Consider the following 17,745-nt stretch of genomic DNA (forward strand, 5'->3'; position numbering starts at 1 on the left):
GAGTGATTTTTTTTCCATATAGTGCACAATTACCCCAAAGACGACAAAAAACTACCAAACACTACCGGTGGACACAGTTTACGTAGGGTATATGTTCTTAAACGGTTATGTTTATGTACTGATACTCAATAACATGACTGATGATATGCTACAGACGATAAAATTGAAAATATCGTCGAATGCCAAATCGGTTTCTTAACTTCAAGGTTAAACGAAAATAATAATAAAAATAGTTTTGTAAGATTTTGAGCACAAGTTATACGAGTAATTTAAAGCAGTGATATTCGCATCACTGCACTGGAGTTTTATTTGTGCTTTACCTAGAAAAGACAGAATACAAGGGTACATAATTAACGCATAAAAACGACTCTACGTGGAAATATATTTATATAAGTGTCTCCCTTTCGAACAGAAACTAAACTATTCAAACGTTGACCGTAGTTTATGAACACAAACACAACATGTGCATTATCATTGTGAATACATGCATTATCAAGGAAAATGCATGCATTATCAAGATAAATACATGCATTATCATGGTAAATACATGCATTATCAAGGTAAATACATGGATTATTATTGTGGATACATGCATTATCAAGGTAAATACATGCATTATCAAGGCAAATACATGCATTAGCATGGTAAATACATGCATTATCAAGGTAAATACATGCATTATCAAGGCAAATACATGCATTATCATTGTAAATACATGCATTATCAAGGTAAATACATGCATTATCAGGATAAATACATGCACTATCATGGTAAATACATGCATTATCAAGGTAAATACATGCATTATCAATGTATACACATGCATTATCAAGGTAAATACATGCACTATCATGGTAAATACATGCATTATCATGGTATATACATGCACTAGCAAGGTAAATACATGCATTATCATGGTAAATACATGCACTATCATGGTAAATACATGCATTATCAAGGTAAATGCATGCACTATCATGGTAAATGCATGTATTATCATGGGAAATGCATGTAAATACATGCACTATCATGATAAATACATGCATTATCATGGTATATACATGCACTAGCAAGGTAAATACATGCATTATCATGATAAATACATGCACTATCATGGTAAATACATGCATTATCAAGGTAAATGCATGCACTATCATGGTAAATGCATGTATTATCATGGGAAATGCATGTAAATACATGCATTATCATGGGAAATACATGGGAAATACATGCATTATCATTGTGAATACATTCATTATCACTGTGGATACATGCGTTATCATTGTGATAACATGCATTATCATTGTGAATACACGCATAATCATTGTGAATACACGCATTATCATGGTGATTACATGCATAATCATTGTGAATACATGCATTCTCATTGTGAATACATGCATTATCATTGTGAATACATGCATTATCATTGTGAATACATGCATTCTCATTGTGAATACATGCATTATCATTGTGAATACATGCATTATCATTGTGAATACATGCATTATCATTGTGAATACCTGCATTATCATTGTGAATACATGCATTATCATTGTTAATACATGCATTATCATTGTGAATACATGCATTATCATTGTGAATATATGCGTTATCATGATGAATACATGAATTATCATGATGATTGCATGCATTATCATGATGATTGCATGCATTATCACTTTGAGTACCTGCATCTTCATGGTGAATACATGCATTATCATGGTAATTACATGCGTTATCATGGTAAATACATGCATAATCATGGTGAATACATGCATCTCCATGGTGAATACATGCATTATCTTGTTGGAATGTAAACGTTTAGTTTCAAGGTAAAATAATTGAGTTTCAAAACAGCAACAGTATCTAGGCAAATTTATTATATGTAAGTAATGCTCATTTGAGGTGTGTAGGCAAATATTAACATTATGAAGGGATACGCATACAGCAAAATGTAACCATTTCTCGGCAAATAAATAGAGTACAGGTAAAACATACGGTATTAATACAAGATTTATACACAAATTGTCAAGGAAAAAACGACCTTTTTAACAAATACATGAGCATATATCTACAATGCATTTTGAGCAACTAAATACAATAATACTCACAAATTCTAATTTAAGGCAAAAACAAACACAATCGAAGGAAATACGTACAACTTCAAAACATAATTCGAAACACGTAGACATGACGAAAATGTCAGGAATTAAACAACTAAGCGAACAACATATAAAATTCAAATGTACCTGGCCCTGCATCTGAAGGATACCATTAAATAAAGTATCTACGAAAAGTGTTTGTTTAACTGTTGACTTGTGTTTTCTTATATACAGAATATATCCCTTGATCTGTCAGCACACTAGATGACAAAACACATGATTGTATTTTACACAAATTAAAAACAACATTTCACAGAAGCAAATTGAAATCAGTTTATGCTGATTGAATACATGTGGTCTATATTATTACAAATTAATGGGAGGCAAACGCGAACGTTTAGTTTTGTAAAGTATGTTAGTTGTTGATAACCACCAGTGTAGACTAATAGGGCGGCTTTCAATTGAAAATAACATAACAACAACACAACACAAACGCTCTGGCAAGTTTGCATTTCCTTATATTTTGTAAACTGTAATTGCTTACTTTAAAAGAGAAAGTTGTTCTGCTTGCTTCGAGTTATTGTTTTATTCAAGAGTGTCAGTGATTCGTACGTAACTAATTCGAATAAAATTGTTGAGGAATTTACAAGTTAACCTTATCGCATTAATGTTCACAAAGAATGGAATTTATGGAACAATGAATTGGCAGCATGTTTCTACGACCTTGCTTACTCTTTAAAACTATTTTCAATTGAAGTATTTTACTCATCTTCGTCAAACCTGAAGTTGATAAGAATACAACAGTAGTGGAGGTAAATTAATAATAATACAACTTGTGCATACGAATATGCATCATGTTGGTATATACAGGAGTCATCTTAGCATACATGTATAAACAGGGGGTACTCTTATCTTACATGTACATACAGGAGTCATCCTATCATACATGTACTTACAAAGGGATAATCCTATCATACATGTTCATACAGGGCATCTTATTCCGAATGTACATACAGGGGTCATCTTATCTCTTATGCAAACACAGGGGTCAGCCTATCAAATATGTACACACAGGGATAATTTTATCATACATGTACATACAAAGGGTCCTGTGATCATAAGTGTATATACTGGGGTCATCCTATTATACACGTACATACAGCGGTCAGCTTATCATAGATGTACATACAGGGGTCATCTTATCATTTATGTACACACAGTGTTCATCTTATCATACATGAACATAATGCAGTTATCATATCTACGATCGCACATCTTTACATCTTTAACATCAATAGTTATAGTTTAATATTTGGTGAGCATCACACTATAGAACTGAAAGTTTACTTGCACAAACAAATACATTTTGCGTTAACTGAACAATGAAGTTTGTTTTTCGACTTAGATTGTATTTTTTGTCAGAAGTATCAAAACAAAGAAGTGGTGTTATGATACATGCGTGGATACGTAGGTCACACATTCTTTTAACACTTAAAACTAAACATAATGAGAATAACTTAAAACACTCATGCATTTTCGAAAAGCAATGTCAAAAATCAAATAGCGAATACCAAATACAATTTTAGTATGACAATTGCTTGGTATTGTTCAATGCATACATAACTTTACATCCTTACATGATGCAATTTCAAAAGCAATAAAACAATTCTCCTCCATTCATACCGTCTTGAACCTCGTGTATTAATATGAATCATATAGTTTGTATAGTTGTATACACTTTATACTGACAATCGTAGTTTATCTGCGAGTATTGTCTTCTTTTCGTTTTTTGATGAATAATCCACTTTCAGTTGGAACACCACTGACTAAAGACATGTATTTTACGATGATACCTGTTAACCATCTCCAGAATAGACATATGTTCGTATTAAAACACAATTTCTCGGCGCAGAATGATAATCTGAAATAGACAAAAGACAATTTTTATTATTTTAATTGTAATGATAGTTATAATAATAGTAATAAAATAATTGACGTTAATCGCTGACATCTAAGAGTATGTACAGAAACTCAATATATAATGACGTCTAAGGATTTGCGCTCTAACATTGTTCATTAAAAACACACACATTATGACTTATATTTATTAAATTCAGTTAAATAATGTATCTGAAATAACTCGTGTTGAGATAGGAGGCAAAAGGACGTAATTGAATATCGATCTTTTTAGAATTCCTCATTTAATTGTTGATGTTAATTTACCTTGGTCAATATTTATCACTACATTTGTCACTGTTTATGACGCACATACATTTTAAGGAATTATTTAAAGCATATATAGTTTCAATGTTTCGCTTTTAATACAACAATGTTTTTTGTATACTTCATGTCTGTTAAAATGTAGTCATGGTTTATACCCCTTCATATACACTGTTTGTTTCTTACGAGTCCTTGCGGATCACCAATACGGAGTTCATCAAAAGCAAAATAAATATTAACTTGCTGGTAACCGTAAATAACTTGCAAAAACACTCCAACACTCTTAAAGATTCGTGAATTGAGATGCAATTTTTTTACATGTCTTACATCTTACGAATGTCCACGGATTGATTTTTCCGTAAATAGCTCGTAATAACTCGTTAAACAGCTCTTAAAACTGTCGTACAAGTGGCCAAATCGTAAAGACCAGTGACTTTGTGCGATCCGTAAGGACATCGTGTATGAGAAGGGGTTTTATAACGAATAACGTTTTATAATGCATTTGCAATATGATATACAAATTGAAATATCTAAGTAAAATATCTCATTTTTTAGCTAATCATTGTACTATTAAAATGATGACGTATTTGGGTTAAATCATTTAGCAATTCTTAATACCTTTATACGTTTACATTGAACATTATGCACCACAAGTCTTCTTCGTTCCGGCTGAATCCATTGACTTGTGGGGCGGGCAGTTTCTCCATCTCAATCTGCAGCTGCAGCACCTCTTCGACAGGTAATATTGTACAGTACTTCAACTCACAATGCACGGTGTGTTTAGACTGTAACACCATACTAACGAAACGCCTGACCAACCCTGCTGACACTGTCACCCTATTTAACATAAAGTGTGATGTAAACTCAGGAGATGCGGGCTGTCCAAGCACCACCTTGGGGGCTGGCTGGTTGTCCATCTTTATTATACAGTACACTAAATCACAGTGTACAGACTGTCCAGATTGTATCACTAAACTAACGAAACGCCTGAACACATCAGCTGACAATGTCATCTTCCTTAACATAATATGTGTGGTAAAGTTTCTTGAAGCAAACTGTGGAGCGGGCTGGTTCCCCATCTCATCCAGCGGCTTCCCGTTGTCCTCCTCTATTGAACACTCTGTTAACCTACAGTTCACAGAATGTCCCGACTGTATCATCACACTAACGAGACGTCTGAACACTCGTGCTGGCACTTTCACATTCTTTAATTTAATGTGTGTTGTATAACCAGGTAATGCAAGATGTGGAGTCACCATCTGGAGGGCGGGCTGGTTAATGACATCCTCTATGATGCATTCTTCTAACGTATATTCTACATAATGTCCCGACTGTAAAACCACACTTACAAGACGCATGAACATCCCAGCTGACACTGTCATCTTCACTAATGCAATGCGTGTGTTAAAGTCAGGTGATGCGCGCCCTGGAGTCACCACTTTGAGGACGGGCTGGTTCCCCATCTCTTCCTGCAGCTGGCTCATGTCATTCGCTTCTGCACACTCTTCTAATCTACATCTCCCAAAATGTCTCGACTGTATCACCATACTAATGAGATTCATGAACACCCCTGCTGCCGCACAAATGTTCCCCAGTGTAAGGTTCCTTAGAATAGAGTTGCGCCCATCCTGAAATGAAACATGTTAAGCAAAGTATGTAATTTGACAGACAGGAAAAATACGATCTGATACAAATAGTTCGAGAACTGTAAAAAAACTACATTGCAGGATGTGAAAGCGAAATGGATATATCTGTTTCTTGATTTAACTACACTGAGAACCGTTTCACTACAATCCCTTGAATTGGAAACGCAAATATTTAACAAGTCAAAGTGAAATTTCAATATCCGCAAATACTAACGGAAATGGATATGGCTTATGATGACAATTGTTTAACATTTTAAGTATTATAAGCATTTATTTTCTACATTTCTACACGACTTTTATGGTGGGGATTCACGTGAATTTAAAAGAGTTTTCACATGGGTCACCATGGGTCACAGCCGATGTAAACACAACTATATATTGAAAACCTGAGACTCTCAGGGATGGGCCATTCTTGACTTAATGGTCATTATTTGAACAACCGTGGTAAAGAACAACTGCATGAGGCTACATACCAGGTATCATGGGTCTGCGCATTGCAGTTTTGGAGGTGAATGTTTTATAAGCTTTATTAAATAAGTAAAAGGAAAATCTGAGACATCTGTGGGCTATCTTTGACAACTGTAGGGTTATTTGAACATTTTGGTGTAGAACAACTTCATACGGCTATATATCAAATATCAAAGGTCTGGGTCATGCAGTTTCAAGAAGAAGACTTTCAACGTTTATCAATATATATAAAATCAAGTTCGACCCCAGGGACAAAATTTGAACAGTCTTGGTAAAGGGCCTACATATCAAATATCACACCAATTGATATTATATAGATCAATAGAATATAGAGAAAACTAGCCCCGCCACCAGATGGCAAAGGTTTTAACGAACAAACATCTCTTGTAGGAAATTTCATTCAGAACCAGCTTAGAATAATTTCTGTGATCTTTTTATATAATCTTGACAACGTTTTTTTTGGAGAATAAAAAAAATCTTCTTCACCATCAAAACCTAACCACAAATAAATAAACTGAACCTAATATATACATAATATCAAAATGAATCTATACGTTTTTGTAAAGAATGTATATCTTTCTGTGATAATTTACTATTATAATACAACAGTTGTCTCCATATATAAATGAATTTGCAATACCAAATATTTTTAGGAAACTGTATTTACCTTCTCCGTGTTCTCTGTTTGTAATTAAATTTAAATAATACCATTAATGTATTATAGGTATATCTCTACATGACATTTAAATTCAGTATGCTACAGAATGAGGTAAAAGTACCGGTAATAGCTTATTAGCTATTATAATAGCTTTTATGATGACGACGATGACGATGATGATGATGATGATGATGATGATGATGATGATAATGATGGTGGTGGTGGTGGTGGTGGTGGTGGTGTTAATGATGATGTTGATGCCGCTTGTGGTGTTTATGTTGATGCTGGTGGGAGTTGTGTTGTTCGTGGTGGTAGTGGTAATGTTAATGATGGTGATGGTGGTTTTCAGGACAATGATGATAATGACAACAATGATGAAAATGATGATGATTACTTTGATTTACACTTATTTGGCTATTTGTCTTTTTGCCATCCCCGTTGTCATTTGGTACAAACTGCCACACTGCATTGTGTGGTTAGCGCCCCAATACACCACCAACTGCCACGTCCAATTGGTGACAAACTTAGGGAAGGGATTGAATCCACTGTAATCTGATATAATGGTCCCTTACAAAGACTTTTAAATTACGTTTCTGCAGTAAACGCAGACCCCGCCCCGGTGAAACCAGGTTTTATATATACTTTTATAGTATGTTTTGAAAATCCTCTCTGAAACCGCATGACATAGACCATTGGTAGTTGGTATGTACTCACATGTAATGGCCTTTTACCAGAATTGTTAAAATAATGCCCCTGGGCCAAAGCCTGCCACGCCTTAGGGGTCACAGGTTTTCTACATACATACATAGTAAATAGTAAAATCTTTGAAAATATTCTCTGAAACCATAAGGTCCAGACCCTTGATAGTTTGAATGTAAACTTATGTTATAGGAAATGCAATACATTTCTTTGATATTATGGAGATTGTGTACCTTAAGCTATTTAAACTTGTCTTTAAAACTGGTGCTACAAAAGAATACTGGACACATCATGTTGCGTGATCCTTCCAATAATCGTCCGTTACACTACTTAGTGGCTTAGTTAAGCTATATACTACATCATTGAATAACGTAATTCTCAAAATTCAATTGGAAGTACTGCTAATTGAATTTCAAACTGTCACTTACCGGAGATGTTGTAAATATACCGTCAAGGTTTGGTTGTAACGCTGCCATCAACTGCGGTGCTCGTTGTTGTGTTCTAAACCTGACGTCTAATTTGTGCAGCTTAAGCATTTGTAGATTCACAACGTCAGAGAAATCCAGTCCTTGTAATGTCAGAGATTCAAGATTTCTAAGGTGCTCAAGGTCCAATTGTGAATCGATTGGTCTACTTTCCTTGTCCCATGTGAGGTTGAGCTCTTTAATGTATTTAAGTTTTGAAAATATTTCATTGGCTTGACTTTCCCATCCAAGGTTTTCCAGTGAGAGCGTTTTCAAATATTGTAAATCTAAGGACTGAAATGAAGTCATCAGTTTGGTAGCTGGTTTGTAATTAGGAAATTTAATCATGAATTCTAATAGCCCATTCAAATGTAATATGTTGATGTCTTCGTATGGAACATTTACTAGAACCACAAATCTTAGATCATTGCAAATCTCTAAATCTAAAACAGATGGATTGTCTATGAACTGTAGGGCATGGGCTATGTCGCTTTTTCCAACAATACGAAGTGATTCGAGATTGGATTTTTCTTTATCCAAGCACAGTTTCAAGTTTGACTTTTGATTCTCTGTAAGACTATCATAATTTGCAAGCACGATATGCCTCAAGCAAAACTCCGCACCTATGTGCCCGTTTCTCTCTGCCTCATCGTAGCCGCTCAGTATCATTTGCTGGAATGTCCAGGCTTTCTCAGCTGATCCCTCTTTTTCACAATTCTCCATAAACAGCTCATTAAGTGTTCTCGAAAACTCTTTTGCGGCTTCTTGATTTAAACCGCACAGAAACAAGAATACCTGTGACAAGGCAAAAACGCTTTCGTTCCTATGATTCGAGAATATGTTTTTCACAATCTTGCAGGTTGTTGGTAATGCCGAACCGCGTGTTGACAACCAAACAGCTGCAAGGTATTCTTGAAATGTTTTGTGAAGGAAATGGTACTGAGGAAAGCGTTCTCCTGGTACATTACTTGCAGAGAGAATACCCGATTCAAGTGATACATTTAAATTATGCTTGATGTTAAACACCAGTGACTCGTCCTCATTTTCAGAGAATAGTTTGTTAAATGCTATCTCGCTCAATACGTCAAATAACTGCTGCGGATCCTTATCCTGCTTTTTTCTCTCACACATGTCATACCATCTTTCTTCAATTATTTCCTTATAAAGAGTGGAAAGAGAAATATTTTCTCTTAACTTATTCTTATGCCAAAGCCAAACAATATGAACAAGTACGATGGGATTTTCACTGAAATGCCACAAGTGTTTGAGTTTTAAGTACGTGATGCAAGTCTTTGGGTCTTTGTTTGTTTTGTGGAACTCCCCTAATTTCCGAAGAACCTTCAAAACAAGATTTTTCGGATTCTGAACTCCTTCCAATTTTACATGTTTACCGACCTGCGTTGGAATTATCTTTAGTTCAGCCAATTTGTACGGTCTTGTTGTTATTAATATTGTACATTGTCGCCAACATGTTTCAACATGAGGAATTTCTCCACGCCATTCGTCCAAACCATCAAGCAGGAGAAGACAGTGCTATGTTTTTAAAATTTCACCAAGCAGTGTGTGTGCATTTTCATAGTCTGAATCAATCTTCTTCAGTAAATGTTTGACTATCATCCCTTTAATTTCATTTTCAGTTTTAACGTCGTGAAGTACTATGAAGAAGACAAATTGGAACTTTCTTAAATTTGATGTGATCGGCTCCTGCTCAACATTCTTATTTACGTTAAGCCAGTCATGCACGATCTTTTTACACAAAGAGGTCTTGCCTGTTCCTGGCTCACCCTCGACGATGATCGTTTCATCTATTGGGTCATCACTTGTCGAAAACAATTGGCTAACTGCAAGAATATGTTCGTCTTTTGTCGAGCCATCTTTGATTTTCTTTAAGGTGAGTTTTGGGTTTTCGTATATATTGTCAATGGTTTCGTCAATATCCAGCCGAACGGTCATCTGGCTTGCAGATTTGCTATACTGGGAGAGTAGTTGCTTCTTTAATACTGAAAATAAACAATAGCTTCTCTGAAACACATATTGCGTATAAAATACATGGATATCAAGTGCGACGTTTCAGATGTTTGCAGCGTAGCTGAAAAAGGGGAAACTATACCTGCAGTCTCATTAATACAATTCAAAGTAGGTCTATATGATACTTGTAGTGACCCTGATGTCAAAACCCAATATAGGAAAAATAAAAACATAAAATAATTTTAAGAGAAAAAATACGATATTATATTGTGCGAATAAAATTAATTGTGGGGTTTGCAAACAAGAACACATCATACAAATCTGCAAATTTCTGAAATTCGTTCGTGCTGAAAAGGCAGATATTTTGTTGGGTTTATGTTTAGTTTGGTGCCGTAAAATTTTGATATAAATGTTAATGAATGTCAGCAAAATATAGTACTGTTTCATTATTTTACTCTATGATATCGAAATCGCAGAAATGCAGTAATAGTATTAAAAAAGTTGTGCGGTTTAAGTGGGATGAGAATCCACACCAGAAATGTCAAGATGTTTTTTTTTTAAAAGAACAAGGCCTAAATGCCTACATGATCCAGTACTGTATGAGCATTGACCTACCTGATCTAGTACTGTATGTACAGAGACCTACATGCTCTAGTAATGTATATGCAGAGACCTACATGATACCATACTGTATGTGCAGATACCTACTTGATCTAGTACTGTATGTGCATTGACCTACTTGACCTTGTACTGTATGTTCAGAGAACTACATGATCTAGTAATGTATGTGCAGAGACCTACATGATATAGTTTTGTATGTGCAGAGACCTTCCTGATCTAGTACTGTATGTGCATTGACCTACTTGATCTAGTAATGTATGTGCAGAGACCTTCCTGATCTAGTACTGTATGTGCATTGACCTACTTGATCTAGTAATGTATGTGCAGAGACCTTCCTGATCTAGTACTGTATGTGCATAGACCTACTTGATCTAGTACTGAAAGTGAAGAGACCTACTTGACCATGTACTATGCAGAGAGCTACTTGACCATGTTCTATATGTGCAGAGACCGACTTGATCTAGTACTGTATGTGCAGAGACCTATTTGATCTAGTACTGTATGTGCAGAGACCTATTTGATCTAGTACTGTATGTGCAGAGACCGACTTGATCTAGTACTGTATGTGCAGAGACCTATTTGATCTAGTACTGTATGTGCAGAGACCTACTTGATCTAGTACTGTTTGTGCAGAAACCTACATTATCTAGTACTGTATGTGCAGAGACCGACTTGATCTAGTACTGTATGTGCAGAGACCTACTTGATCTAGTACTGTATGTGCAGAGACCTACTTGATCTAGTACTGTATGTGCAGAGACCGACTTGATCTAGTACTGTATGTGTACGGCTTTTGTGAAAACATACTGTTAACCATTTGGCAATGCGAATATGAGAAGTTATCATTGATATATGTATTTATTTTACAAAATGTATTATTTAAATAATGTAAAATAAACAATCAGGAAAAAGATAATCGTTCAAAATAAATAATAAAAATCCTGAGGTTAGCATTATTAAATGTATATACTTACATTTTTTCTTTCTTTTGAGATGTTCAATTTCTTCTGAACGCAACCGTTTAACTTGTATCTCAGTCTGATCTTCAAGAACTCTTTTACCTTCTGTAACAGATTGCTCAATGTTGTCTGTGGCCCGTCTGCTCTCCTCTTTAACATGTGTCTCAAGAGTTATTTTACCCTCTGTTACAGATCGTTCAATGTGTTCTGTGACCTGTCTTCTCTTTTCTTTAACATGTGTCTCAAGCATGATTTTACCATCTGTCAAACATTGTTCAATTTGCTCAATGGCCTTTCTTTCCCTAAACGTTATATGATCCATGACCCTTTTTCTCTCTGTTTTAATCGATAAAATATTGTCTTCTTTAATCCCTGATAATTCGTGCATTGCATCGTCAGAGAATCGTTCAAGTGCTCCAAAAACTTCTTCCAGATTCTTCTGATGTTGCTGGCTTTCAGTGTGTATATATTCCTTAGCGCGTTCTAAATCAAGTCCTGTTGTTTGTAATTTCATTTCAATGTTGGCAAGTCTATGTTGAAAGTCATCATTTAACATTTGGTAAATATACCTGTATGCATCGTCATCTTTGAGGGTCTTCAACTAAAAGCAATTATTTTACCTTACATTTTGATCTAGTGCGCTTTTTTTCAACAATAATTTATAGCTTGTGATTGAAATTATTATAAGGGGATAATGTATAATCATAAATACGGGCATATGAATAAAACATAAATGTACATGACAGAATAAAGCTTCATTGTCATATAAAAGAGCAAATGTCATATATACGAACATATATAAGCTATATCTATTGCATTTTTTTTGTAATTTTTCTATTCAAGCGTAAGTCGTTGTTTAATGTTGTCAGACAGTCCAGAACGTTGGTAGATGTTGCAAAGCCCTAAATATCATTGAACATTTCCTTTAGTAAATTGAAGCGATACTGTGTAAGCCTAAATGTGTACCTCGTCTAATTGTTTCCTAGCCTGTACCACCTCAGTCCGAGTCTGCAGTCCTGGCTCGTTAAGTAAAGCGTACAGGTTATCTATGCATTCGGTTGTGGCCAGGTCAGTCAGTGCGCTGGAAGAAATGTCCGGCACGTGCCGAATCTGGTTGGCCACTTCTCGAGCCTGTAATCAGGACGTATAGTATGTTCTTTGATTGATTAAAAAACGTGTATATATATTTTCACTTAGCAAATGTCGATGTATAAATTAAACATTTCAGATGACAGTTTTTTCAAATAAATGGAAAATAGATATGTTTTTTGTGTTAATGATTATCAAAGCGCTGAAACAGACGACTGGAATGAGCCGAATGTTGTTGAACTCAGCATATTAAGTCAATATAAACGTCATATAATAACAAGACTGCTGCGGAGCAAGCGTCATCGCTTGCCTGATTGTTTTTAAAATCTCAAGTGACATAATTCTACAATATTTAAACATATTCTAGGCCCTGGGAAAAGGAAAAGTTATATTCGTTTAAATTCTTCATTCGAAGCAAAAAACTGCCTTCCGACATAGCATTTATGACGTAAATTATCACGTGGCTACAGCAATAACGCAATATTTTTCATTACAAGTAATTTAAGAATTTATTTTGGAACATAACTTCAAACCACTAACTTAACCATCACCAAATGGACTTACCGGTCGTAAAACTTGCATAAATGTTATGGTTTATTTTAAAAATGTTAACAGTAGTATGACTTGAGTAGTATATTCAACAACTTTACCTTCTCACAGATACTGACTGCGATCTTCCCATGGAAACGTTTGCAGTTGATAATGAAGCCAGCAATGCCATTAAAATCCGTATCGTCAATTGTGGTTTTGTTCTCATATCCAGATGGCGGCATGAACAGCTTGGCGATCTCCCATGGTGAGTTTCCCCAGTTTTCTGCTTTTGTGTTTTTCAACGTTAGTGCACCTATGCTTTTTGTATGACCGTAAGCATGCTCATTGACCAACTCATCTCGGAGAACAGTATGAAATGGGCACCGTGCATTTCTGTGTTGTACATCTCTTGAAGAGCATGTGGTGCATTCTGGTAGTGGTGCTTTGCGTAATAGCTGGCCATGCAACAGGGTGGCCTCCTCATTGACAGTTGTCAGAAGGGCCTGTCTTGTGATATAGACAGCCTGCCACTGTTTCAGCCAGTTCCGCGATTCAGGCTTGCTGATGTCTGCGAATTTCGACATTCTGTACACGTCTGGGTTACATCTGATTTTCAATAAAGAAATAATAATAAAGGTTTCGGTGTATCAATATGTTCTGGACACAAACTAAAACCAAAAAAGTACGATAGGGCTCCAAAGACCCTTAGCCCCTAGACCACGTTCCCTAAATATCAGACTCTGGCCATGGGATTTGCTGAATCAAATTATTGCAAGTAAGCAAATGGTTTTGTTTCTGAAACAATGAAATGCAAATATTAGGGGCATAACGTTAACATTTGACAGACTGACGCGCAAAAAGACCAACTACACATTCATCAAAACATTTTAGTAGTTTATCTTAGGTTTTCTGCATTGAAGTGGTTAGTGAAAGTGGAATCACGAGGGTTAATAGTAGTCTTTAGGTTTGCAAACTTATATTTCTGAAGACAATTATTTCTATAATATGACTCCGAAACACAGTTTTTTTCATGTGCCATGATCAATATTCAAACCCGATTAGATGTCACAAAGGCACTATACCTAGTCAAGTCATTCATGAAGATAAGGTGGAAGCTGCATCAACTGCTTAAAATCTCAAAAAAATCATTTTGCGTAAATAAAAGACATACATCGTAACATATTAGTTTTGTTCCGGACCATAACCAATAAATATAAAATAAAATAAAATAAAGTTAGAGCAGAATTGCTTCATGAATGTTCATGCTAGAATGCTTACAAGCTAGTTTTAAATTACACTAGAGGAACGGCAGATATCCAATATTTTAATAGTTTAACTCATCTATGATCCCAGAGGAGTTATGAATATCTGATCAGTTAAAACATATAATACGTAAGGGATTATCTCCGAGATTGACACCAGCATGCCTTATCCTAAGAATATTTATTTTTTTCTGATAATAGGCATGTTGCCTCGGACAGGGCAGAGGCCAGCAGGGCATAGAAAGATTCGCTGGTGTGGATCGAGCCCATAACCACACCGGTGAGACGCAGACCTTTGATATCATTACCTCACACTAATCTTAACTTTTTTATATAGTTGTCTACAATCGTTCTTTAAACAAGCGTAAACTTTATTGTACATCGATGTAACATGTTATCCTTGATCCTTTTAAATAGGGAACCATTGACCTGTAGTTGAGTTGGTTTAAGTGATCAAGTGCTTTAAGTGATCAAAAAGGACGACGGGCATTGGGTTTGATTTATGAACTTCACGCTCATGTGAGCTAAATCTGAACAATATTGCATTGAAAAAATCAACTATTTTCAGTGATAGACAGTGCTGTCTGAAGATCATCGTAAACAAGGTATTAAATATTGATTAAGACCTGCAATCCTAGTCGTCCTTAGCACAAGTTGGTCTGATATATTACAAGTTTAAACACAACGAAAAAAACTACTTTAAAAAGCAAAGGTACATACTTGCTGACACTTATACACAAAAAAGTAATTTGTTAACACTTACATTAATCTACTATCCCATTTTCTTTCGCTTGAATTTCCTCTTTGGATACAAATATTCCGTTACGTAAATAAATCATATATGGTGAACTGAGTTTCAACATTGTTTTTATTCAATAGCGTATGTATCGCGGTTCAATGTCGATCTGATTTTCGATATGTTTACATAAGATTATCCAATGTGTGCTATACGTGCGCAATTTAATATCTAATACTTAGGTTGTTTAAAGGCAAATTACTTTGGCTATCTCATTCTTTGATATAGAGAAATACCTTCAATAAGTGATAATATTGCCACTGAAGACCATTGAAGACAGGTACAAATACAACCTTGACATCACCGTATGCTACAACTTTTGTTACTATATACAGTAATTAAATACTAGTATTATATGATTAAAATATTTGAGTATATTTTACCAATTTATTATTAATAAAATAATCAGAAATGGTTTGCATTACATTTAAAAACTGCTATTACTTTGGTATTGCAAACCATTTCTGATTATTTTATTAATAATAAATGTTACCAATTTATTATTAATAAAAAAATCAGAAATGGTTTGCATTACATTTAAAAACTGCTATTACTTTCCAACCAATTGTGTATCGTGCACTGGTGATACTATTTTACACAAACTGTGAATATTTTTTTTCATAGCCTTATCGGTCAATCATTATCTACACTTGCATTACGTAACTATAACGCTCAGGAATTATCACCCCTCCCCCCCACATAAGGTGGCAGTATTAGTTTAATAGGAATTATCAACCCTTACATTTAGTCGCATTTTTAGTTAACTAAGAATTATCACCCCTTACATTAGGTGGCAGTATTAGTTTAATAGGAATCATCACCCCTCACATTTGGTCGAATTATTAGTTTACTAGGAATTATCACCCCTTTCATTAGGTCGCATTATTAGTTTACTAGGAATTATCACCCCTTACATAAGGTCGCATTATTAGTTTACTAGGAATTATCACCCCTTACATAAGGTCGCATTATTAGTTTACTAGGGATTATTACCCCTCACATTAGGTCGCATTGTAAGTTTACTAGGGTTTATCACCCCTTACATAAGGTGGCAGTATTAGTTTACTAGGAATTATCACCCCTTATATTAGGTGGCAATATTAGTTTAATAGGAATTATCACCCTAACATTAAGTCGAACTATTAGTTAACTAAGAATTATCACCCCTTACATTAGGTGGCATTATCAGTTTACTAGGAAGTATAACCCTATCATTAAGTCGAATTATTAGTTAACTAAGAATTATCACCCCTTACATTAGGTGGCATTATTAGTTTACTAGGACTTATTACCCCTCACATAAGCAGTCATTATTATTTTATAGAAAATATCACCCCTGGCATTATTAGTTTAATGGGGGGGGGGGGAATCACCACCTCACATAAGGTGGCATTATTAGTTCATGCTGGTTGACTGTATTCTTTCTCAAATAAAGCTTGTTGTTTGCTATTAACGCCAGAAGTGAGATATCTAGATCAGACCGGTAAGTATCCGCTTGAATTAATTACACTTAAAGGTGGACTCAATAAATACGCGAATGAACTGAAATTTTTTCTTATGTATATTCAAAATATTCACAGTCGGTAAACATGAATGAAACAGAGATGACTCACTTTTAAAAATCGATAGGCCGACCAAACGTTTACAAAGATAAAGATAAACTTTTATCGCATTTGACGTAACCAATTGTTAACCCCTTATACATACTGTCTAAACGGATTAATGGGTGTCATTCAAATTCTTACCACATACACCTGTATAATATCTTTATCTTTCTTCAAGAGTGTTAAGTGTATATCACCAGGGGATAGGGACAACGAGACTAATTACACTCACTAGGGACAGTTAAATAGTGGATACATACTAAGGACAACACACTATGGTTAACGTGACATGGTACACGAACTAGGGACAATAAGACATCGTACAGGGACTACGGATACTTAGACATGATACACATATAAGGGGCACTTAGACATGGTACACGCCATAGGGACAACGAAACATGCTACGCGCAACAGAGACAACGAGACATGGAACATGCACTAGGCACACATAGACATGGTACACACCATATGGGCAGCGAGACATGATACATGCCCAAGGGACAAAAAAGACATGTAACGCACATTAGGATTAACGAGACATGGTAAACACAGTAAGGAAAATCAGAGTCAATGAGACATGGTATACACACTAGGGACAATGAGACATGGAAGACACACTACGGACAACGATACATGGAACTCACACTAGGGA

General features: G+C 35.2%; 1 pseudogene; it reads right to left on the minus strand.

Annotated features, from left to right (window-relative positions):
* Positions 1 to 1,828: 1,828 nt before the first annotated feature.
* Positions 1,829 to 15,505, minus strand: LOC128211592 (uncharacterized; annotated as a pseudogene).
* Between the last annotated feature and the right edge of the window lie 2,240 nt (positions 15,506 to 17,745).

This window comes from Mya arenaria, chromosome 1 (genome assembly GCF_026914265.1).
Source record: "Mya arenaria isolate MELC-2E11 chromosome 1, ASM2691426v1".
Taxonomy (NCBI): Eukaryota; Metazoa; Mollusca; class Bivalvia; order Myida; family Myidae; genus Mya; species Mya arenaria.